Raw genomic sequence first — 24,006 nt, forward strand, 5'->3', positions numbered from 1 at the left:
AATTGTATTATAAAACCCTGACTAAGTGCACTCTTTCTTAACTATAACTGTCTAAAAAGGCCGGTAGAATACTTAAGTGTCATGTAAAGGTACAGCGCTGACAACCAGGCGGCTTTACATAGGAGGATTTGCCCAAGCAGTCCCAGGAACAGTGAGCTGCCCCTCTGTTCAGTGCCTGCTTACTGCAGCACCAACTTACAAAACTGAGCTCCTGTGCTGGGAGGCGGGGTTATAGAGGAGGCGGGGTGCATTCTGGGAACAGTCAAAGCTTTGAGCCTGTTGGTGCCTCGGATCAAGATCCTATTCTACACCCCATTGTCCATTCCTTGTGGAGCCCCGTGTACCCCGCAGCAGAAAGCACAATTAACCCACAAAGAGCCCATCAAGAGAGACACAGAGATAGCGTGGAGCCAGCACACAGCGCCCTTACTGCTAATGCCAAGCTTAGCCGGGTCGCAGACTAAGTACCCAGATTGGGGACTTAGGTGGTCATTCCGAGTTGATCGCAGCCAGCAACATTTTGCTGCTGCTGCGATCAACTAGTCCACGCCTATCGGGGAGTGTATTTTAGCTTAGCAGGGCTGCGATCGCTTGTGCAGCCCTGCTAAGCTAAAAAAATTTAAAGCAAAACAAGACTAGCCCTGGACATACTTATCCTGTGCGACGATCTCTGCGATGCTGGAGCCGGCTTTGACGTCAGACATCTGCCCTCCGTTCTCCAGAACACGCCTGCGTTTTATTCTCCAACCCCAGAAAACGGCAGGCAACGGTCCGGAGACGCCCAGGAACGCCTTATTTCTGTCAATCTTCTTGCAGTCGGCTCTGCGACCGCTTTCTTTGTTCAGTGCGACGTAACCCAGGCAACGACGTGCGTGCGCAGTGCAGCCGCCGTGCATGCGCATTCAAGATTCGTTTGCACCGCTGCGTGCTAACGGGTCGGAATGCCCCCCTTAGTACAATAGTAAGCGCTCCCCCCCCTGCTATGACCCCCTGGTACCGCTGAGGTAATCTGGAGTCTCTCCGGAGGAGCTGTGCATCCCTGTCAGTCAGCGCCTGTGTCCACTGAAGAGGGAAAATGGCGCTGGTGAGCTGCTGGATCCGCTCATCGTGAAGCCCCTCCCCTTCAATGGCAAGCAGTCTTCCCGCTTTTTTATACTGGCTGAGGTCATTTTTAATGCTTAAAATGGAGTCAGTTGCCTTTTAAGTCTGTAATGCCAGTCTGGGTACTGTGTACACCCGTAGTGTACTTAGACTCAGTTCGCTCCCTCAGAAACGGTGCGTCTGCACTGTGTACTGAGTCCAGAGACTCTGCCGCCCTCTAAGTCCCACGAAGCAGGCAGGCTGGTGCCATCCAGTCCTGCCTGAAAATAACAAACAGAGAAAATAAATGCAGAAAACTCTTCAGGAAGTTCCAGCGACGTGACGGCTCCTTCGGGAATAATTTCTAAACTGAGTCTGGTAGGAGGGGCATAGAGGGAGGATCCAGCGCACACTATCAAATTCTTAAAGTGCCCAAGGCTCCTATTGGACCCGTCTATACCCCATGGTACTAAATGGATTCCCAGTACCCTCTAGGACAGGGATGGGGAACCTTCGGCCCTCCAGCTGTTGTTGAACTACACATACCAGCATGCCTTGCTACATTTTTGCTATTTGGCCATGCTAAAACTGTTGCAGGGCATGCTGGGATGCGTGGTTCAACAACAGCTGGAGGGCCGAAGGTTCCCCATCCCTGCTCTAGGACGTAAAATAAATTACTTTTCAACTCGTATGGACAGAACAATAATACAGTGAACAAACTTCACTCCTCTATCTGAGCTAAGACTGAGGTAAATGGGATATCTTGCAATCTCAATTAGAATGGGTCAGAAAAAACAATGGTCAGACTATACAAAGACAAATGGAAAGAATATATGACCAACAACAACAACAACGATTGTAAGATTTTAATTAGAACAGGTCAGAAATGCCAATGACCAGACCACCGACACTCATAAGCAGCTGCTGCCATGTTTCTGGGGAACTAACTTTCTCAGCAGGAACTAAAGTTTCGTTATCCTTTGTACTTCGGACCTTATTCTGTGCTGCACAATGTGACTAGTTACCAGGGATACGGTGTTAGGTCACGGTGTGTGTGGATGGCTAGTCGGTGCTTTGCATGTATAATGTTGGTCTGGGTCAGTGACTTCAGAGCTGCTCTCAGGGTGGTCGCTGCTTACCTGCCTCCGGTATACTCCTGCTGCACTGTACAGTCGCCAGAAGGTTCTCATTCCAGTTACATCACGTGAGTTGTATGCATAGTGTCGGGTTATCTGTGTGTGCAGCACTATAGCTGTTACACTGGTTGTCTCTAGGTATAAGTTATGTCAGCATCACCTCTGAGGGACTAATGTGAGATGTTTAGTCTGGCAAAATGTGCGTTAGAAATGCCTTTCTCTGACGTCCTAGTGGATGCTGGGACTCCGTCAGGACCATGGGGATTAGCGGCTCCGCAGGAGACAGGGCACAAAAATAAAGCTTTAGGATCAGGTGGTGTGCACTGGCTCCTCCCCCTATGACCCTCCTCCAAGCCTCAGTTAGGTTTTTGTGCCCGTCCGAGCAGGGTGCAATCTAGGTGGCTCTCCTAAAGAGCTGCTTAGAAAAAGTTTTTAGGTTTTTTATTTTCAGTGAGTCCTGCTGGCAACAGGCTCACTGCATCGAGGGACTTAGGGGAGAGAAGTGAACTCACCTGCGTGCAGGATGTATTGGCTTCTTAGGCTACTGGACACCATTAGCTCCAGAGGGAGTCGGAACACAGGTCTCACCCTGGGGTTCGTCCCGGAGCCGCGCCGCCGACCCCCCTTGCAGATGCCGAAGATGGAAGAAGGTCCAGAAGCAGGCGGCAGAAGACTTTTCAGTCTTCCTGAGGTAGCGCACAGCACTGCAGCTGTGCGCCATTGTTGTCAGCACACTTCACACAGCGGTCACGGAGGGTGCAGGGCGCTGGGGGGGCGCCCTGGGCAGCAATGTATAATACCTTTTTATGGCTAAAAATACATCACATATAGCCCTTGAGGCTATATGGATGTATTTAACCCCTGCCAGATCTCACAAACTCCGGAGAAGAGCCCGCCGAAATAGGGGGCGGGGCTTATTCTCCTCAGCACACAGCGCCATTTTCCTGCTCAGCTCCGCTGTGAGGAAGGCTCCTAGGACTCTCCCCTGCACTGCACTACAGAAACAGGGTAAAACAGAGAGGGGGGGCACTTTTTTTGGCGATATTACTATATTTAAGCTGCTATAAGGATACAACACTTATATAGGGTTGTTCCCATATATATTATAGCGCTTGGGTGTGTGCTGGCAAACTCTCCCTCTGTCTCCCCAAAGGGCTAGTGGGGTCCTGGCTTCAATAGAGCATTCCCTGTGTGTCTGCTGTGTGTCGGTACGTGTGTGTCGACATGTATGAGGACGATGTTGGTGTGGAGGCAGAGCAATTGCCGGTAATGGTGATGTCACCCCCCAGGGAGTCGACACCGGAATGGATGGCTTTGTTTATGGAATTACGTGATAATGTCAGCACATTACAAAAATCAGTTGACGACATGAGACGGCCGTCAAACCAGTTAGTACCTGCCCAGGCGTCTCAGACACCGTCAGGGGCTGTAAAACGCCCTTTACCTCAGTCGGTCGACACAGACCCAGACACGGACACTGAATCTAGTGTCGACGGTGAAGAAACAAACGTATTTTCCAGTAGGGCCACACGTTATATGATCACGGCAATGAAGGAGGCTTTGCATATCTCTGATACTACAAGTACCACAAAAAGGGGTATTATGTGGGGGGTAAAAAAACTACCTGTAGTTTTTCCTGAATCAGAGGAATTGAATGATGTATGTGATGAAGCGTGGGTTAACCCAGATAGAAAAGTGCTAATTTCAAAAAAGTTATTGGCATTATACCCTTTCCCGCCAGAGGTTAGGGCGCGCTGGGAAACACCCCCTAAGGTGGATAAGGCGCTCACACGCTTATCAAAACAAGTGGCGTTACCGTCTCCTGATACGGCCGCCCTCAAGGATCCAGCTGATAGGAGGCTGGAAACTACCCTAAAAAGTATATACACACATACTGGTGTTATACTGCGACCAGCCATCGCCTCAGCCTGGATGTGCAGTGCTGGGGTGGTCTGGTCGGATTCCCTGACTGAAAATATTGATACCCTGGATAGGGACAGTATTTTACAGACTTTAGAGCAATTAAAGGATGCTTTTCTTTATATGCGAGATGCTCAGAGGGATATTTGCACTCTGGCATCGAGAGTAAGTGCGATGTCCATATCTGCCAGAAGAAGTTTATGGACACGACAGTGGTCAGGTGATGCGGATTCCAAACGGCATATGGAAGTATTGCCGTATAAAGGGGAGGAATTATTTGGCGTCGGTCTATCGGATCTGGTGGCCACGGCAACTGCCGGGAAATCCACCTTTTTACCTCAGACCCCCTCCCAACAGAAAAAGACACCGTCTTTTCAGCCGCAGTCCTTTCGGTCCTATAAGAACAAGCGGGCAAAAGGACAGTCATATCTGCCCCGAGGCAGAGGAAAGGGTAAGAGAGGGCAGCAAGCAGCTCCTTCCCAGGAACAGAAGCCCTCCGCGGGTTCTGCAAAGCCCTCAGCATGACGCTGGGGCTTTACAAGCGGACTCAGGAACGGTGGGGGGTCGACTCAAGAATTTCAGCGCGCAGTGGGCTTGCTCACAGGTGGACCCCTGGATCCTGCAGGTAGTATCTCGGGGTTACAGGTTGGAATTCGAGAAGTCTCCCCCTCGCCGGTTCCTAAAGTCTGCTTTGCCAACGTCTTCCTCAGACAGGGCGACGGTATTGGAAGCCATTCACAAGCTGTTTTCTCAGCAGGTAATAGTCAAGGTACCCCTCCTACAACAGGGAAAGGGGTATTACTCCACGCTATTTGTGGTACCGAAGCCGGACGGCTCGGTAAGACCTATTCTAAATCTGAAATCTTTGAACCTGTACATACAAAAATTCAAGTTCAAGATGGAATAACTCAGAGCAGTGATAGCGAATCTGGAAGAAGGGGACTTTATGGTGTCCCTGGACATAAAAGATGCTTACCTGCATGTCCCAATTTGCCCTTCACATCAAGGATACCTCAGGTTCGTGGTGCAAAACTGTCATTATCAGTTTCAGACGCTGCCATTTGGATTGTCCACGGCACCTCGGGTCTTTACCAAGGTAATGGCCGAAATGATGATTCTTCTGCGAAGAAGAGGCGTATTAATTATCCCTTACTTGGACGATCTCCTGATAAGGGCAAGGTCCAGAGAACAGCTGGAGGACGGAGTAGCACTAACCCAAGTAGTGCTGCAACAACACGGGTGGATTCTGCATTTTCCAAAATCTCAGTTGACCCCGACAACACGTCTGCTGTTCCTGGGAATGATTCTGGACACGGTTCAGAAAAAGGTGTTTCTTCCGGAGGAGAAAGCCAAGGAGTTATCCGAACTTGTCAGGAACCTCCTAAAACCAGGAAAAGTGTCTGTGCATCAATGCACAAGAGTCCTGGGAAAGATGGTGGCTTCTTACGAAGCAATCCCATTCAGCAGATTCCACGCACGAACTTTTCAGTGGGATCTGCTGGACAAATGGTCCGGATCGCATCTGCAGATGCATCAGCGGATAACCTTATCGCCACGGACAAGGGTGTCTCTTCTGTGGTGGTTGCAGAGTGCTCATCTGTTAGAAGGCCGCAGATTCGGCATACAGGACTAGGTCCTGGTGACCACGGATGCCAGTCTGAGAGGCTGGGGAGCGGTCACACAGGGAAGAAACTTCCAGGGAGTATGGTCAAGCCTGGAGATGTCTCTTCACATAAATATACTGGAGCTAAGAGCGATTTACAATGCTCTAAGCCTGGCAAAACCCCTGCTTCAGGGTCAGCCGGTGTTGATCCAGTCGGACAACATCACGGCAGTCGCCCACGTAAACAGACAGGGCGGCACAAGAAGCAGGAGAGCAATGGCAGAAGCTGCAAGGATTCTTCGCTGGGCGGAAGATCATGTGATAGCACTGTCAGCAGTGTTCATTCCGGGAGTGGACAACTGGGAAGCAGACTTCCTCAGCAGACACGATCTACACCCGGGAGAGTGGGGACTTCATCCAGAAGTTTTCCACATGATTGTGAACCGTTGGGAAAAACCAAAGGTGGATATGATGGCGCCTCGCCTCAACAAAAAACTGGACAGGTATTGCGCCAGGTCAAGAGACCCTCAGGCAATAGCTGTGGACGCTCTGGTAACACCGTGGGTGTTCCAGTCAGTGTATGTGTTTCCTCCTCTGCCTCTCATACCCAAAGTACTGAGAATTATACGGCAAAGGGGAGTAAGAACGATACTCGTGGCTCCGGATTGGCCAAGAAGAACTTGGTACCCGGAACTTCAGGAGTTGCTCACGGAAAATCCGTGGCCTCTACCTCTAAGACGGGACCTGATTCAGCAGGGACCGTGTCTATTCCAAGACTTACCGCGGCTGCGTTTGACGGCGTGGCGGTTGAACGCCGAATTCTAAGGGAAAAAGGCATTCCGGAAGAGGTCATTCCTACACTGGTTAAAGCCAGGAAGGAGGTGACTGCACAACATTATCACCGCATTTGGAGAAAATATGTTGCGTGGTGTGAGGCCAGGAAGGCCCCCGCGGAGGAATTTCAACTGGGTCGATTCCTACATTTCCTGCAAACAGGATTGTCTATGGGCCTCAAATTGGGGTCCATTAAGGTTCAAATTTCGGCCCTGTCGATTTTCTTCCAGAAAGAATTGGCTTCAGTTCCTGAAGTCCAGACTTTTGTTAAAGGAGTACTACATATACAGCCCCCGGTTGTGCCCCCTGTGGCTCCGTGGGACCTTAATGTAGTTTTGGATTTTCTCAAATCCCATTGGTTTGAGCCACTCAAATCGGTGGATTTGAAATATCTTACGTGGAAAGTAACCATGCTACTGGCCCTGGCTTCAGCCAGGAGAGTATCAGAATTGGCGGCTTTATCGTATAAAAGCCCATATCTGATTTTCCATTCGGACAGGGCAGAACTGCGGACGCGTCCTCATTTTCTGCCTAAGGTAGTGTCAGCGTTTCACCTGAACCAGCCTATTGTGGTGCCTGCGGCTACTAGCGATTTGGAGGATTCCAAGTTGCTGGACGTTGTCCGGGCATTGAGAATATATATTTCAAGGACGGCGGGAGTCAGAAAATCTGACTCGCTGTTTATACTGTATGCACCCAACAAGCTGGGTGCTCCTGCTTCTAAGCAGACGATTGCTCGTTGGATTTGTAGCACAATTCAACTTGCACATTCTGTGGCAGGCCTGCCACAGCCTAAATCTGTCAAGGCCCATTCCACAAGGAAGGTGGGCTCATCCTGGGCGGCTGCCCGAGGGGTCTCGGCATTACAACTCTGCCGAGCAGCTACGTGGTCGGGGGAGAACACGTTTGTAAACTTCTACAAATTTGATACCCTGGCTAAAGAGGACCTGGAGTTCTCTCATTCGGTGCTGCAGAGTCATCCGCACTCTCCCGCCCGTTTGGGAGCTTTGGTATAATCCCCATGGTCCTGACGGAGTCCCAGCATCCACTAGGACGTCAGAGAAAATAAGATTTTACTTACCGATAAATCTATTTCTCGTAGTCCGTAGTGGATGCTGGGCGCCCATCCCAAGTGCGGATTGTCTGCAATACTTGTACATAGTTATTGTTACAAAAAATTCGGGTTGTTATTGTTGTGAGCCGTCTGTTCAGAGGCTCCTACGTTTATCATACTGTTAACTGGGTTCAGATCACAAGTTGTACGGTGTGATTCGTGTGGCTGGTATGAGTCTTACCCGGGATTCAAAATCCTTCCTTATTGTGTACGCTCGTCCGGGCACAGTATCCTAACTGAGGCTTGGAGGAGGGTCATAGGGGGAGGAGCCAGTGCACACCACCTGATCCTAAAGCTTTATTTTTGTGCCCTGTCTCCTGCGGAGCCGCTAATCCCCATGGTCCTGACGGAGGCCCAGCATCCACTACGGACTACGAGAAATAGATTTATCGGTAAGTAAAATCTTATTTTTCATGCCCTGGTATCATAAGTAGCCTAACCAGACCAGTTGTCCTATATCTTGTAATGCTTTAACTATCCTAGGAGCATTTGATTATTTTATACATAGGACATTCATGTTTTAGCATAATGGAAAAAATATTAATGACTGCTCTGTTTTGCCTGGAGAAACAGGCAATGAAATAAGTGGTCATGTTAGCAAATTCACAGGGCAGAACTTATGTAGTAATGTGAGCAGTTACATTTTGTGTGTTACCATGATCTTCCAGTATGCTAATGACACAGATACCTCATCATGTGTTCTGTGTACAGCACAGTTTAAATGTGAATAGCAGCGGTAAAGAGACTGGTTTGTTTTATTTATTTATTTATTTACGTTCTTCATACCACCAAAGCATAAGTATTCAGTCATTTTGTATATAGAGGTATGCAAAAGTTTATGCACAATATAATAATTTAAACTTTTAAATGTTTATGTGCTCTAAGGGCTGTAACACACGTGCTGGTTTTCCATGGATGGCAAAAAGCTGGACAAACTCTGTCCAGCTTTTTGCCATCCGGCAGAGGGGGTAATTCCAAGTTGATTGCAGCAGAAATTTTGTTAGCAGTTGGGCAAAACCATGTGCACTGCAGGGGGGACAGATATAACATGTGCAGAGAGAGTTAGATTTGGGTGTGGTGTGTTCAATCTGCAATCTAATTTGCAGTGTAAATTAAAGCAGCCAGTATTTACCCTGCACAGAAACAAAATAACCCACTCAAATCTAACTCTTTCTGCACATGTTATAACTGCCTCCCCTGCAGTGCACAGCACATGGTTTTGCCCAACTGCTAACAAAATTCCTGCTGCGATCAACTTGGAATTACCCCCAGAGTCTTTCACACACAACGGCTTTGAGCCGAGTGTAATGCTGTGCGTATGCGCAGCAGCAGACACGGATTGAAAAAAAAAAAACATGTGTGAAAGCTCCCCTTCACACACACGGTTCTCTGCCTTCAAAGACGGCATGGCCCCGGCCCGGCAGCCGGACCTTCCAGTGGATATTTCCGGCTGCAACCCGGCAGCCGAGCTGGGGCCGTGCAGTGTGAAAGGCCCCTACCCCTCACACTGTTAACTACAATGCCGGATGGCTGTTTCCCGGCCGGCAAAAGCCGGCGTGTCTGTTTCAGCCCTTAGGAAGCCTGCTCTTTCTTTTTACCAAGTCATTGGGCTTTGTTTATGAAGCTGCCACCACTTCCTGACTTGTATGAGGTGAAAATATAAAACTGCACTCAGTCAGTGTAAAGCTTTACACTGTACCGGTTTAAATTTTCCCCTCCAACTCACCAGTAAGCAAGCTACTGCTTCATAAATAAAGACCTATTTGTTCCTCCGGGTGAGGATTGGGGTGTCGATGGTCAGAATACTGACCGCAGCATCCCGATATTGAAAATCCCGACAATGGCTCCCTAGCCCTACCTTCCAGCCCACACACCTTACCCCTCCCCACAGCCTAACCCTACCCCTCCCCAGTGGTGCATAAACCTACCTCCGCGCGCAGCCTAACCCTAATCCTCCCTAGAGGTGTTTAAACCTAACCCCCGCTGCCTATCCACCCTAGCCTTCCGCCCTCGCAGCTTAAACCTAACCTCCCCCGTCCTGCCCATCCCACAACTTACCTTGCAGACACTTGTTTGGTATTCCCGCACCGGACTTTTGACCCTATTTGGGATGCCGGTGTCAGCATTCCAAGTAAGGTCGGGATTCTACCAAGTAATGGCACCCCTATCACAGCTAGACCTATTTTCACTGCATTAACAGATCACCAGACAAATGATAATGTCAACTTTATAGCATGTACTGTTAAAATGAGCAATCCTAATGCTGAACCACAGTGGTGTCCTAAATATCAAATATAGATTTGTGGTTTAGTCATTCTCAACCTTAAGCTGCTTTAGGCACACCCAGATGGGTGTAGTATGGTTTGCCGGCGGGCAGCACACCGGCGCCAGGATCCCGACCGCCGGCATGCCGACAGCGGGGAGAGCTCAAATGAGCCCCTTGCGGGTACGGTGGTGCGCTACGCGCGCCACACTATTTATTCTTTCTCCAGGGGGGTCGTGGACCCCAAGAGGGAGAAAAGGTGTCAGTATGCCCGGTGTCGGGATTCCGGCGCTGGTATACTGAGCGCCGGGATCCCAACAGCCGGCAAACTGAATACCACACCACTCAGATGTAGGACACACGTAAAAGAGTGGAGCTCTTGATGAATTTTGCTTAACTTGCAGAGCTATGCAGGTTTCATATCCAGCTCAGCAAGGGCAGCCTATAGTCCTGCTTTATTCCTGGAGATGTGGCGTCACAGCGATGACAGTAAATTCTAAAATTACTGTACATATACATAATATAGTAGTGTTCATTCTAGCACCCTGCACCTGTCACAAACTATGCAGTTCCTCTTTCCTGCCTGGTGTGTTGCTTGCTGCTCTGGTGCTTCTAGCACACTCTAGTCTGTATCTCAGCACTAAGATACAGACCGGAGTGTGCTAGAAGTACCAGAGCAGAGATGATACAGTACATGTCTGGACAGTAATATTAATAAATAATACAGTTTCTCATACGTCCTAGAGGATGCTGGGGACTCCAAAAGGACCATGGGGTATAGACGGGATCCGCAGGAGACATGGGCACACTATAAGACTTTGAATGGGTGTGAACTGGCTCCTCCCTCTATGCCCCTCCTCCAGACCTCTGTTATATTCTTTGCCCAGAGAGACTGGACACACACTAGGGGAGCTCTCCTGAGTTTCTTTGAAAAGACTTTATGTTAGGGTTATTATTTTCAGGGAGACCTGCTGGCTACAGGCTCCCTGCTTCGTGGGAGTGAGGGGAGAGAAGCAGACCTACTTCTTCTGAGTTCAAGGGCTTTGCTTTTTAGGTTACTGGACACCATTAGCTCCAGAGGGTTCGATCACTTAGTGCTCCTAGCTGCTTGTTCCCGGAGCCGCGCCGTCAACCCCCTCACAGAGCCAGAAGAAAGAAGCTGGGTGAGTAAAGGAAGAACAGAAGACTTCAGTGACGGCAGAAGACTTCAGAGTCTGAGGTACCGTGCAGCGGTCGCGCTGCACGCCATTGCTCCCTCACAAAAACGGCACTACAAGGGTGCAGGGCGCAGGGGGGGCGCCCTGTGCAGCAATATACCTTTATGTTATGGACTGGCAACGTGGTATACAATGCTTAGGCACTGTATACAGACCCCCGCCAGTATAATAATGTAAATAACTAGCGTGACTGAAGCGTGCTGATAAGGGGGCGTGGCTTAGCCCTCACCACTCTATCCAGCGCCATTTTCTCCTCAGAGATGCTGGCCCCGTCAAAACACGGTTGCACAGCTCCCTGTGTAAAACAGGGGTGGGGGGGCACAGTTGTTTAGTGCAAAAATAAAGCTATATATATATATATATATATATTATATATATATATATATATATATATATATATATATATATATATATATATAAATATATATATATATATATATATACACAAACAAATCTAGACAACCACAGCACTCGCTGGTGAGTGCAGATATTGCACCCCGCTTCTGGGGTGGCGAGTTCTGTGGTTTTCTAGATTTGTTTGTATATTGCGGGGTTAGTAAGCTGCTCCTTAGTAATTTATCAGCCAGTGTCAGGTGACTAGTGTACCTTTAAAAGCCATAAGATGCATGGCAGATACACATTAAACCTAGTGGGCATGTGTGCAGTTATATTATGTGTGATACAGTTGCCAGGTTTTAATTTTTGAGACTTTGTGATAGTGTAGGACCTGCATGAAGGTGGGGTACCTTGGCGAGCGGTATGCAGGCTTCCGTGCATTGGCCAATTCACTAACTAAACCCCCATCATTTATTTATTGATGTTGTGAGGATAAGTGAGCTTGCTATGGTAAGTGCTGAACTTTCTGTTTGTATATATACATACATACATACATACATACAATGAGCGTGTGGTAGATGAGTTGGTAAACGTTTTATGTGTTTTCCCTGTCAGATACTGTGATCTACCCATTATGGCCAGTGTAAGGTCGATGGTGTTTAGTACACGTGTGTCGGCATGTGTGAGTGCTCTGCCACAAACGGCTATGGGAATCCCTCTGTCGGCACCGCCGACTCCTGATGGTACTTGGTTCATGAGATTAAGTGTCGGCATGTCAGCAGTTGTATGCTTTTCCAAAAGAAAACACTATATGGGAGACACAGACGTATGTGGGTGACCCTGTCGGCACCAACTAATATGACTGGGTATAAATTAACATGATGATGTGATGCATTTCAAAAAAAGCTATACCTGATGTGTATGTGTGTGTGTGTGTGTGTGTGTGTATGTATATATATATATATATATAAAAAAAAAATGAAGTATAAAAAGCGCCTAATAGTGTTGGTGAATCACTCTTCGTGAAAAATTGTGATAATAAAACAGACAAAGTATAAAAACTTAGCTGCGGATATTTCTGGTAGATGACTCTTAGAAACCTCTCCTGTGTTCATATTAAAGATTGCGCCGTCTCTTCCGTCCTCTATGACTTGAACCGAACATTACCGCTAACGGAAATGACGCGATGCGTTCCACGGCGAGAACCGGAAGTGACGTTTTTGCGTTCCAACACATCGCTCAATACTGTCTTAACACTTGTTTTCTCCACTATAAATATATATATATGTTCCATTTATATAATCCTCGCTATCTATAGATTAAAAACGATATATATTTAAATTCTTATACTCCACTAAAATCCGGAAGGATACACAGGAAGTGAGGTCACTTCCTTACATGTGACCACATGTTTTAGTATAAAAATCCCAGGACTCCCACAGTATGTCATCCCCTTGAAGAAGTCCTCACACTAGGACGAAACGCGTTGGGACAGGGACTGGATGCTCATCCCTTTGACCTCCCATTCGTGGACAGATAAGCCATGTTTTTACCTTTTATCTTGTACGTTTGATACTTGCATTTACGGATGAAATTTAATCCAAAAACTATATATGTGGACAGATAAGCCTGCTATACTTCTGAATATTGTACGATTAATACCTGCATTTTAGAATTGAAATCAGCTGCTATATATGTCCTTAAAACTTTTGTGCTGTTTTATCTATGTTTGTTAACCTGCATGTATGGCAGGAGTGTGTTTATTAAACTATTGTTTTTAACTAACATAGTTTTATACTATAAATTTGGAACCTGCACAGTTCCTATAAACTGCTTTTTAAACACCTGTGGAAATTTAAAAACAGTACACACTATGTCAATTTTATCTCTCCTTTACATGTCCGGTTTCTAAGAGTCATCTACCAGAAATATCCGCAGCTAAGTTTTTATACTTTGTCTGTTTTATTATCACAATTTTTCACGAAGAGTGATTCACCAACACTATTAGGCGCTTTTTATACTTCATTTTTTTATATTTATCTTTATATTGTTTAAAAGCTGCCACTTACGTACCTGTGAGGAGTGTTAGGTCTGACTATATAGTCATTATATTCCTCTGCTTTAGGGGGTCTTACTGAATTTACCTAGGCGCTATCCTCTATTGTTCTATATATATATATATATATATATATATATATATATATCTCCTCCTGTGTAAAGCACACAGTTTAAAGCAGCCTGACCACATAGAGACCAGCACACCATTTTAAATGCAAAAATACTTTTAGTGAAAAAATTCAAGCAGTACATCAATAGGATTCCATATAGCAGCAGCTGGTGAAAAATATTGTCGATAAATACATGAGAACAGCTTCAAACCAAAGAACTTATCTGGTCAGCTAGTGGATGCATTGTCCTGTAGTGATAAGCCCGACAGCTGTTTCGGTGTATAACCACCTTCCTCAAGGGCTCCACAACAACTAGCCCCATGGTTGCTGCTTAAATAGCCAGGGTGCCCATCATCAGTGTACTGACACCTCACACATGTGACGACTCTCTCACCCGTCCACCAGTGCCTCACCAACATCTCTCTCCATAGCGCCGCCGTGAACCGCACGCCATCCGGCTTTGGAACGCACTTCCGGTTCCGGTCTGTGCGCTCACAACATTATCCGTGCAGGGATACCGCCGCCTGCATCGCATGGTCCGTGCCACTACTGTAACACGCCAGCAAATGCTGCATAGCAGATCTCATTGCACGGAAGCTTGTCAGTGACTGGACTCAAATGCATTTACATCATTCACACCGGGGGAATGGTTCCAAATTAAGGTTCCATTACATTTTCCCCTGAACAACTGCTGACATTAACTTATATATCCAGACAATATAATAGAAGAGGATTCAGGTTAGCAACCAGGGTTTTCGGATTCCTGAGCCATCACACAATTACGGATGTCAGCAAAGCCTGACAGGCACCACATGGCTATTATATAAATAGAAATCACTTTGATAAGCAACCATCGAAGAAAATATTGTAATATGACAGGGTAGTGTAATCACAAGGAAAAACTATCATTGTTACTTTATTAAAGTACTATGAATAAACGTTTGTAGACGTTAATATAATGTTAACAGCTAAAGTACACATAAGGACAATCTAGTAGACATACACATCTAATAAAATCTAAAGCAAAAAAGATTATCCAAAGGATAAATATATAAATAAATCAATCAATCACGGCCCCCTGTGCAAGCAGTCCTCTCCTAAACCTTACAGAAAAACATTCAGATTTAATTCTTCATTAAGGCCTCCCGGGTAAACTGTATCAAATTTGTATATCAGTTCACACTCCCGTTGGAGTAAAAGTTTATTGCGGTCTCCTCCCCTCTTTAGCGGTCTTATTTGATCCAAGGGCATGAATTTAAAGTCCTTTAGTGTATGGCCAGATTCCAAAAAATGTTTGGCCACTGGTGGTGTACTCTGGTCAATTTTGGACATGGTTTTTTTGATGGAAGAGCGATGCATTCCGATCCTTTCCTTTAACATCCGGATGGTTTTACCAATGCATATTAATTGGCAAGGACAAATTATTAAATAGATCACATATTTACTATCACAGGTCATGTGTTGCCGTAAGAGATGTCTAACTCCAGTCTTCGGATGAATAAAGAAATCTCCTGTTAGTAAGTGTCTACAATTGACACATCTCCCACATTGATATGAGCCAGTCTTGAGGGATAGCCAATTCTGTTTAGCTGCTGTCGGATTTATATCAGAGGATGTTAATTGATCTTTTAAATTCCTGCTGCGTTTGTATGCAAACAATGGTCTATTTTTGCAAAAGTCTCTCATGATGGGATCAGACTCTAATATGTGCCAATGCTTCAATATAGAGTCTCTCAGATGTCGAGAAGCTATTGAAAATGTACTAGGAAAAATCAATCTGTTGATTTGCTTATCCTTGTTCCCACCAGCCAACAGCGTTTCCCTATCCAGGGTCAAACACTTTTGTATCGCATCGTCCACATCACTTTTATTGTAGCCCCGTTGGATAAAGTCAGACCCCATTTTATGAAGAGCTTCATCCAAAAGAGTAGGATTAGATGTTATCCTGACTATTCGTGAAAGTTGTGCAAAGGGTAGGCCCATTTTTAATGGTTTGGGGTGAAAGCTTTCTGCTAATAGTACCGTGTTTTTATCAGTACTTTTCTTAAAAATAGGCGTCTCAAATGCTCCTTCCTTAATAAAAATCACTACATCAAGGAAATCTATATTAGAGGGACTGCTTGCACAGGTAAGCCTACCATTTCGCGGTAAGAGCACATTTGATCCTCCATGCACCAATCCGTCAATTAACACCTTTATGAGATTAGTCAAACAAGATACCATCCCGTTTATCAAAAAGCAAAAACGCTCTTATAATAATATCTCCAAGGAGGAACAACAAGCCATTTTGAGTCTCAGAGGTAATGACTCGATTATTATTCGAGCCGCGGATAAGGGTGGAGGGGTGGTGGTCCTTAATCGTGTTGATTATTTAGCAGAGGTGAATAGACAACTGGAGGATCCTGTCTGTTACTAAAAGTTAACATATGATCCTACTTTTGGATATAAAAAGGAGATAGATGCGGTTATTGCCTTAGGATTGGGTAATGGTTGGATTGATGAGAATACATCTAGTTTTTTGACACAAGATAACCCTATTACCCCTTTACTATATATCTTGCCCAAGATTCATAAATCTTTGAAAAAACCCCCAGGGAGGCCCATTATTTCTTCAAGAGGCTCCCTTTGTCAAAGTTTATCACAGTATGTTGACTTTTTTCTCCAAGCTCTAGTTCTTAACACCCCCACTGTCTTGAAAGATACAACAGACTTATTGATTAAATTGAGATCTTTTGGCAATCCTCCACCAGGATGTCTTCTTGTCACGTGTGACATTGTTAGCTTGTACACAAATATAGGACATACAGAGGGAATAGAGGCTATAAAGAAATCCATTGTTTCCAGTCCCTACTATAAAGGTCCCGCAATTGAATTTTTTTTTACTGTTAATTGACATAATTTTACATAAAAATAATTTTTTGTTTGAGAATACGTTCTACTTACAATTGCGTGGAACAGCGATGGGGTTTAATATGGCCCCAGCATACGCTAATTTATTCATGCATGAATATGAAAAGATTAATTTCTTTAATAACACCAAATTTTCTTCATACATAGCGTTTTTCGCTCGTTTTATCGATGATATCTTTATGGTATGGACTGGGGATTTAATAAGCCTCAATGAGTTAATTTCACATCTCAATAGTCTTACAGGCACCATTAGGCTTACCTGTGCAAGCAGTCCCTCTAATATAGATTTTCTTGATGTAGCGATTTCTATTAAGGAAGGAGCATTTGAGACGTCTATTTTTAAGAAAAGTACTGATAAAAACACGGTACTATTAGCAGAAAGCTTTCACCCCAAACCATTAAAAATGGGCCTACCCTTTGCACAACTTTCACGAATAGTCAGGATAACATCTAATCCTGCTCTTTTGGATGAAGCTCTTCATAAAATGGGGTCTGACTGGGAAACGCTGTTGGCTGGTGGGAACAAGGATAAGCAAATCAACAGATTGATTTTTCCTAGAACATTTTCAATAGCTTCTTGACATCTGAGAGACTCTATATTGAAGCATTGGCACATATTAGAGTCTGATCCCATCATGAGAGACTTTTGCAAAAATAGACCATTGTTTGCATACAAACGCAGCAGGAATTTAAAAGATCAATTAACATCCTCTGATATAAGTCCGACAGCAGCTAAACAGAATTGGCTATCCCTCAAGACTGGCTCATATCAATGTGGGAGATGTGTCAATTGTAGACACTTACTAACAGGAGATTTCTTTATTCATCCGAAGACTGGAGTTAGACATCTCTTACGGCAACACATGACCTGTGATAGTAAATATGTGATCTATTTAATAATTTGTCCTTGCCAATTAATATACATTGGTAAAACCATCCGGATGTTAAAGGAAAGGATCGGAATGCATCGCTCTTCCATCAAAAAAGCCATGTCCAAAATTGACCAGAGTACACCACCAGTGGCCAAACATTTTTTTGAATCTGGCCATACACTAAAGGACTTTAAATTCATGCCCTTGTATCAAATAAGACCGCTAAAGAGGGGAGGAGACCGCAATAAACTTTTACTCCAACGGGAGTGTGAACTGATATACAAATTTGATACAGTTTACCCGGGAGGCCTTAATGAAGAATTAAATCTGAATGTTTTTCTGTAAGGTTTAGGAGAGGACTGCTTGCACAAGGGGGCCGTGATTGATTGATTTATTTATATATTTATCCTTTGGATAATCTTTTTTGCTTTAGATTTTATTAGATGTGTATGTCTACTAGATTGTCCTTATGTGTACTTTAGGTGTTAACATTATATTAACGTCTACAAACGTTTATTCATAGTACTTTAATAATGTAACAATGATAGTTTTTCCTTGTGATTACACTACCCTGTCATATTACAATATTTTCTTCGATGGTTGCTTATCAAAGTGATTTCTATTTATATAATAGCCATGTGGTGCCTGTCAGGCTTTGCTGACATCCGTAATTGTGTGATGGCTCAGGAATCCGAAAACCCTGGTTGCTAACCTGAATCCTCTTCTATTATATTGTCTGGATATATAAGTTAATGTCAGCAGTTGTTCATGGGAAAATGTAATGGAACCTTAATTTGGAACCATTCCCCCGGTGTGAATGATGTAAATGCATTTGAGTCCAGTCACTGACAAGCTTCCGTGCAATGAGATCTGCTATGCAGCATTTGCTGGCGTGTTACAGTAGTGGCACGGACCATGCGATGCAGGCGGCGGTATCCCTGCACGGATAATGTTGTGAGCGCACAGACCGGAACCGGAAGTGCGTTCCAAAGCCGGATGGCGTGCGGTTCACGGCGGCGCTATGGAGAGAGATGTTGGTGAGGCACTGGTGGACGGGTGAGAGAGTCGTCACATGTGTGAGGTGTCCGTACACTGATGATGGGCACCCTGGCTATTTAAGCAGCAACCATGGGGCTAGTTGTTGTGGAGCCCTTGAGGAAGGTGGTTATACACCGAAACAGCTGTCGGGCTTATCACTACAGGACAATGCATCCACTAGCTGACCAGATAAGTTCTTTGGTTTGAAGCTGTTCTCATGTATTTATCGACAATATTTTTCACCAGCTGCTGCTATATGGAATCCTATTGATGTACTGCTTGAATTTTTTCACTAAAGTATTTTTGCATTTAAAATGGTGTGCTGGTCTCTATGTGGTCAGGCTGCTTTAAACGGTGTGGTTTACACAGGAGGACTTATGATTGTAATATGAGATTGCAGCACCCGACTTTGACAAGGAAATGAGTGCGGTTTCTTCCACTGACTTATATATATATATATATATATATATATATATATATATATATATATATATATATATATATATATATATAGTACGGTTGCATTGATCCGTAGCTCGAGCACAGACGTAGTAATATTTGTGGGGGCGTAATATTAAAAATATGTATATATTTCCCTCAGACCCCTCGGGGTCGCATACATGTTATTTTGCCCAGTTACTACTCCCGGCTGTCGACATGAATACTATATCTTATGTCGACCATAATGTTTCCTGATTAGATCCACAACATCGGCATTCAGTACATGTTCATACACATTAAGAACGCATTAATGTCACTAGGGACCCTGCTGTTCCGGACAAAAAATAAATAAATATATATATAATGAATGCTGAAGTAAACTTTTCCTTCTCATGTGTTGGTCGCTCTGTTGAATAACTCTAGGTCAGCCGTGACAAGATGGTTTCAAATCATCACGAGGAGTCCAAGTGTTTATTCTTTTCCCGCCATGGATAGAATAAAGTGAGAGTCAACCCCTGTTCTGCAGGGGGCCCTGTCACAAAGGATCGTTTACAGGAAGCTAAGTGATATTTTAATTATATGCTTTGATTATACTTGCATTGCATGCGCAGGGGGGAGTGCTTGTATTCAGAAATGGTCAGTTACTTTGTCATCCGATATAATTACCCTGAGGAGAGATGTGATACTCCTTAAGTTTGGTTATGTCTAGAACATTGCAACATACTGCCGTGCGACTGCAAGGGATGGGACTCTTGGGTGCGCGGGCCACTTCAATGGCGGTCTCGGCTAGGAGGGCGTTGTGGATTCACAAATGCTGACTCCGAAAAGAAGTGGAGTCTCTCCCCCATGAAGGTGATGCCTGGCTTGGTGATGGCCTTGTTAATATGCTTTCGGCAGGTGCCACGGGTAAGTCTACCGTCTTGCCCTATGTTTCCTCACAACGGTTGGTGACGCATTGTTGTAGGATGCAGTCATTTCGACCGAATGGATAAAGATTCCCCTTTCTTTGCAGGTAAGGGAAGGTAAAAAAAAAAAAAGTGAGAGGTCAGCTGCCTTTTCAGGTTCACAGGAGCAGAAATCATCCGTTCTTTCTCTAACGTCCTAGTGGATGCTGGGGACTCCATAAGGACCATGGGGAATAGACGGGCTCCGCAGGAGACATGGCACTTTAAGAAAGAATTAGGATACTGGTGTGCACTGGCTCCTCCCTCTATGTCCCTCCTCCAGACCTCAGTTTGAATCTGTGCCCGGACGAGCTGGGTGCACCTTAGTGAGCTCTCCTGAGCTTGCTAGGAAAGAAAGTATTTTGTTAGGATTTTTCATTTTCAGAGAGATCTGCTGGCAACAGACTCTCTGCTACGTGGGACTGAGGGGAGAGAAGCAGCCCTACTCACTAGCAGATAGGTCCTGCTTCTTAGGCTACTGGACACCATTAGCTCCAGAGGGATCGTACACAGGAACGCACCCTTGGTCGTCCGATCCCGGAGCCGCGCCGCCGTCCCCCTCGCAGAGCCAGAAGACAGAAGCCGGCGTCAGAAGCAAGAAGACTTCGAAATCGGCGGCAGAAGACTCCACTCTTCATATGAGGTAGCGCACAGCACTGCAGCTGTGCGCCATTGCTCCCACACTAAACCCACACACTCCGGTCACTGTATGGTGCAGGGGGGGGGGGGGGCGCCCTGGGCAGCAATTAGGTACCTCTTGGCAAAAGCAGCATATATACAGTTGGGCACTGTATATATGCATGAGCCCCCGCCATTATTTTTACACAAAACGCGGGACAGAAGCCCGCTGCTGAGGGGGCGGGGCTTCTTCCTCAGCACTCACCAGCGCCATTTTCTCTCCACAGCTCCGCTGAGAGGAAGCTCCCCAGGCTCTCCCCTGCAGAATCACGGTAGAAAGAGGGTAAAAAGAGATGGGGGGCACATAAATTTGGCCCAAAAACAGTATATACAGCAGCTACTGGGTTAACACTAAGTTACTGTGTGACTCCTGGGTTATATAGCGCTGGGGTGTGTGCTGGCATACTCTCTCTCTGTCTCTCCAAAAGGCCTTGTGGGGGAACTGTCTTCAAATAGAGCATCCCCTGTGTGTGTGGTGTGTCGGTACGCTTGTGTCGGCATGTTTGACGAGGAAGGCTATGTGGAAACAGAGCGGGTACAAATGAATGTGGGGTCGCCGCCGACACCCGATTGGATGGATATGTGGAAGGTTTTAAATGATAATGTTAATTCCTTGCATAAAAGGTTGGATAAAGCTGAAGCCTTGGGACGGACAGTCAGGGTCTCAACCCATGCCTGATCCTACAGCGCAGAGGCCGTCGGGGTCTCAGAAGCGCCCACTATCCCAAGTTGTTGACACAGATATCGACACGGATTCCGACTCCAGTGTCGATGGCGATGATGCAAAGTTGCAGCCTAAAATGGCTAAAGCCATCCGCTACATGATTATAGCAATGAAAGATGTGTTACACATCACAGAGGAAACCCCAGTCCCTGACAAGAGGGTTTATATGTATGGGGGAAAAAGGCAAGAGGTAACCTTTCCCCCTTCACATGAGTTAAATGAGTTATGTGAAAAGGCTTGGGAATCTCCAGATAGAAAACTGCAGATTTCCAAACGGATGCTTATGGCGTATCCTTTCCCGCCAACGGACAGGTTACGCTGGGAATCCTCCCCTAGGGCAGACAAAGCTTTAACACGCTTATCCAAGAGGGTAGCCCTGCCGTCACAGGATACGGCCACCCTAAAAGATGCTGCGGATAGAAAGCAGGAGGGTATCCTGAAGTCCATTTATACACATTCAGGTACCCTACTAAGGCCGGCAATTGCGTCGGCCTGGATGTGTAGTGCTGTAGCAGCATGGACAGATACCTTATCTGAGGAACTTGATACCTTGGACAAGGATACTATAGTACTGACCCTGGGGCATATAAAAGACGCTGTCCTATATATGAGAGATGCCCAAAGAGACATTAGCCTACTGGGCTCTAGAATAAATGCAATGTCGATTTCCGCCAGAAGGGTCCTGTGGACTCGGCAATGGACAGGCGATGCCGACTCAAAAAGGCACATGGAGGTTTTACCTTACAGGGGTGAGGAATTGTTTGGGGACGGTCTCTCGGACCTGGTCTCCACAGCTACGGCTGGAAAGTAAAATTTTTTGCCATATATTCCCTCACAACCTAAGAAAGCACCGTATTATCAAATGCAGTCCTTTCGATCACATAGAGGCAAGAAAGTCCGATGTGCGTCCTTTCTTGCGAGAGGCAGGGGTAGAGGAAAGAAGCTGCACAATACAGCTAGTTCCCAGGAACAGAAGTCCTCCCCGGCTTCCTCTAAATCCGCCGCATGACGCTGGGGCTCCACAGGCGGCGTCAGGCCCGGTGGGGGCGCGTCTCCGAAATTTCAGCCACAAGTGGGTTCACTCACAGGTGGATCCCTGGGCTATAGAGATTGTGTCTCAGGGATTCAAGCTGGAATTCGAAGTGATGCCCCCTCACCGTTACCTCAAATCGGCCCTGCCAGCTTCCCCCATAGAGAGGGAAATAGTGTTAGCAGCAATTCACAAATTGTATCTCCAGCAGGTGGTGGTAAAGGTTCAACAGGGAAGGGGTTACTATTCGACAGTGTTTGTGGTACCGAAACCGGACGGTTCGGTCAGACCCATATTAAATTTAAAATCCCTGAACATATACCTGAAAAGGTTCTAGTTCGGGATAGAATCGCTCAGAGCGGTTTATCGCAAGTCTGGAGGAAGGGGATTTTGTGGTGTCTCTGGACATAAAGGATGCTTACCTTCATGTCCCCATTTGTCCACCTCATCAGGAGTACCTCAGATTTGTGGTACAGGATTGTCATTACCAATTCCAGACGTTGCCGTTTGGTCTGTCCACGGCACCGAGAATATTTACCAAGGTAATGGCGGAAGTGATGGTGCTCCTGCGAAGGCAGGGAGTCGCAGTTGTCCCATACTTGGACGATCTCCTCATAAGGGCGAGGTCCAGAGAGCAGTTGCTGATCAGCGTAGCACGCTCTCGGGAAGTGTAGCGGCAGCACGGCTGGATTCTAAATGTTCCAAGGTTGCAGCTGATTCCTGCGACGCGACTGCCCTTCCTGGGCATGATTCTGGACACAGACCAGGGGAAGGTTTTTCTCCCGACGGAGAGGGCTCGGGAACTCATGACACTGGTCAGAGACCTCTTTAAACCAAAACAGGTGTCTGTGCATCACTGCACGCGAGTCCTGGGAAAGATGGTGGCGTCATACGAGGCCATTCCCTTCGGCAGGTTCCATGCGAGGACCTTTCAATGGGATCTGTTGGACAAGTGGTCCGGATCGCATCTACAGATGCATCGGCTGATCGCCCAGGGTGTCTCTTCTGTGGTGGCTGCAGAGTGCTCACCTTCTCGAGGGCCGCGGATTCGGCATTCAGGACTGGGTCCTGGTGACCACGGATGCAAGCCTCCGAGGGTGGGGGGCAGTCACACAGGGAGGAAATTTCCAGGGTCTGTGGTCAAGTCGGGAGACTTGCCTTCGCATCAATATCCTGGAACTAAGGGCCATATACAACGCCCTAAGTCAAGCGGAGACCCTGCTTCGCGACCAATCGGTGCTGATTCAGTCGGACAACATCACCGCAGTGGCTCATGTGGACCGCCAAGGCGGCACAGGGAGCAGGGTGGCGATGGCGGAAGCCACCAGAGTTCTTCGATGGGCGGAGAATCACGTACGAGCACCGTCAGCAGTATTCATTCCGGGAGTGGACAACTGGGAAGCAGACTTCCTCAGCGGACGCGACCTCCACCCGGGAGAGTGGGGACTTCATCAAGAAGTCTTCACGCAGATTGCAAGGCGATGGGAACTGCCACAGGTGGACATGATGGCATCCCGCCTCAACAAAAAGCTACAGAGGTATTGCGCCAGGTCAAGAGACCCTCAGGCGATAGCTGTAGACGCACTAGTGACACCGTGGGTGTTCCAGTCGGTTTATGTGTTTCCTCCTCTTCCTCTCATACCCAAGGTACTGAGAATCATAAGAAAAAGAGGAGTGAGAACAATACTCATTGTTCCG

The 24,006-nt window shown here is 46.3% G+C and overlaps 1 protein-coding gene across 2 annotated transcripts in view; it reads left to right on the forward strand.

Annotated features, from left to right (window-relative positions):
- Window positions 1-2,029: 2,029 nt before the first annotated feature.
- C8H8orf48 (chromosome 8 C8orf48 homolog) overlaps window positions 2,030-24,006 on the forward strand; it is a 180,752-nt gene continuing 158,775 nt past the window's right edge. The window contains exon 1 of one of the 2 annotated variants that reach the window (XM_063937218.1): window positions 2,030-2,284. The gene's annotated coding sequence lies outside the window, so the exon portion shown is untranslated. The remainder of the gene's footprint in view (window positions 2,285-24,006) is intronic. The other variant, XM_063937217.1, reaches the window with a different exon arrangement.

The sequence above is a fragment of the Pseudophryne corroboree genome, chromosome 8 (genome assembly GCF_028390025.1).
Source record: "Pseudophryne corroboree isolate aPseCor3 chromosome 8, aPseCor3.hap2, whole genome shotgun sequence".
Classification (NCBI taxonomy): Eukaryota; Metazoa; Chordata; class Amphibia; order Anura; family Myobatrachidae; genus Pseudophryne; species Pseudophryne corroboree.